The sequence below is a fragment of the Zea mays genome, chromosome 6 (genome assembly GCF_902167145.1).
Source record: "Zea mays cultivar B73 chromosome 6, Zm-B73-REFERENCE-NAM-5.0, whole genome shotgun sequence".
In the NCBI taxonomy this organism is placed as follows: Eukaryota; Viridiplantae; Streptophyta; class Magnoliopsida; order Poales; family Poaceae; genus Zea; species Zea mays.
Genome location: NC_050101.1, coordinates 118,079,705 through 118,082,023, shown reverse-complemented (window position 1 = coordinate 118,082,023; position 2,319 = coordinate 118,079,705). Strand labels below are relative to the sequence as shown.

General features: G+C 39.2%; 1 long non-coding RNA gene across 1 annotated transcript; it reads left to right on the top strand.

Moving 5' to 3' along the window:
* Positions 1-318: 318 nt before the first annotated feature.
* On the top strand, positions 319-2,319 carry LOC103629906 (uncharacterized). Its single transcript, XR_554705.2, has 4 exons — positions 319-1,221; positions 1,448-1,814; positions 1,884-1,947; positions 2,026-2,319. It is a non-coding gene; the product is annotated as an uncharacterized lncRNA (long non-coding RNA).

The window sequence follows — 2,319 nt, the reverse complement described above, 5'->3', positions numbered from 1 at the left end:
CCCAGTAACGTTTTTATCCACTAGTTATACTCTAATACCCTTTCGTGCAAATAGAATGCCATCAACATCAAAGAAACACTATTTGTGGTTTAAAGTGTGATCTATTGTTTTGAATTCTTTATATTCCAAATTTTTAGCATGTGTATGGTGGATAAAGTGCCTTACAACTTTAACCTGTGTTTGGACAGTTCTCTCACGCAATTGGGCTAAGTTTTCCATGGTCTTTATTTTATTTTGAGAAATGATGTGCCATAATGATTTATGGTGTTTTACTTGAGTGGACATAAACATCGTCTAAGTATGCATTGAATAGAGGGGATTATGGCAAACTTGGTATCACAAAAGGTCATTAGCTAGCCCAATAACGTTTTCATCCACTATTTGTACTATAATACCCTCTCATGTGAATACAATGCCCTTAATATCATAAAACACTATTTATGGTTTAAAAGGTGATAGAGGATCTGAAGATGCCGACCATGTCCCTAGCGGCGATACATCTGGTAGTCATAGTGCCCGAGGAAAAGACTAGTTCTATGAAGCCTGCGACTACATATGATAAGGGGAAGGGGCCTACTGAAATTGAGGATACCAAGAAGACCATCGAGAATGACACACTACTAGGTGAAGGGCCTTTTGATCAAGAGTTTGGGGGCCGACGATACATGGTTCACCACTCAGCCGGAAATGTTATGGGTGCTAAACAGTTAGCCAAAGCTGTCAACTTCGCTGAATAACTTGGGTACTCTTCGGGGTCTACAACCTTTGGGGGAGGGCGTGAGGACTATTTGTATTGATGCCTAGACTGCTTGGAGACTGAAGTATGCCGCTACATGGCAGATAACATAGGTTTTCCAAAGCTAGAGGCCATATTATAAACGATGCTCTCTGAAGATTTTTTGGATTGCCTCGCATACACGCATTTGAAGGTGTCGCCTATGTTAACTTTTTGTTGCCTCGGGTTGTTGAAATACTACAAAACTTGGTTAAAATTTGTTTTTTTAACTTTGCAGGGCCTGATTTTAAGTAAGGCGCTAAAGAACATGAAAAAAATTGAGGGCGAAGCTACCTAGAAGGAAATTGTAAAGCTTAGGTCCGAAGCATCAGAGGTTCGTTTCAACTGTGCAGAGAAAGAAAAGGCATCTAAAATTTTGGAATAGGATTTCATTTAGAGTCGAAGCGAGGTTCAGACTTTGACCAAAGAAAATAACAAAGCTCTAGGTAAGGTTTCGTAGCTCAAAACTTTGAATGCGAAAAGAGAAAAATAGCTTGTGCTACTTGAAGCCGAAATGAAGCGTGTAAAAGAAGAGTATTCTGTCGAAGTAGCTGCTAGCTTAGAGGTTGCTTAGTTGAAATTAGAAGACCTTTCCGCTGAAAGAGTTCATCTGAGGCAACTCAACGAATTTTTTTGGGTTTTCAAAACTAATCCCTTTACCTTGGTCAATAGGTGTTGCAATGAGTTGGAGAGGACCTTCTCCCCTGTTGGGGCAAAATCCTGAGCTAGAAATTTTGTATATGGTGATACATTTGGGATCATGCAGTGGATCCTTAATGAGATCTGTGCATACAAGAGTATCCTCTCAACACGGAAGGACTACTACGCGTGGACAAGCACCAAAGCACTGCTTCAGTTTTCTGAACGTTGGATGTAGCCAAGTGAAGATGTGCATATATCCAAACTTTGAAGTTTATGCAGATAGCGTCAGGAGATCAATTGTTGAAGCTTCGGAATGGGCAAAAAAATCCTGTTTGATATATGGTCAATGGGTGGAAAAGAAATCTCTATCGAAGAGTCAATGAAAAATAAGGAGAAGGTTTGTACTTAGTTACCTATGTTTACCTTTGTGAAGCATGCACACTTTCTAATGTCCAGCTTATTGCAGGCTCGAAGGGTAGCTGAGAAGGCTACAGCTATCTGAAAAAACTTGTAGCCAAAGGAAGCCGAAGGTACCTTTATTCCTTATTTCTTTCTCTTGACTGCTTCACGCCTATGCTTACAATTTTTTTCTAACTTTTGCTGAAAAGTTTCTACTTCTCAAGCAATAATTGAATTTAAATAATCAGAAGTCGAAGCAACTGCTACCCAAGCCGAAGCAGTTGTTACCGATGCCAAAGTGGAGGCTGCTGAACTAGCTAAAAAGGCTGCAGATGACATTATTTGGAAGATCTGTGAGAAAATTTATGACGAAGTGATACAGGGATAGTGTTTATTTGAAAAAACTTCTTTTATTGTAATATTAGTGATGCAAAGGGTATAAACACTCAAAGCTCTTTAGTGTCTGTTCTATAATATAAAACTTCCTCGCTTTAGTTTATTAA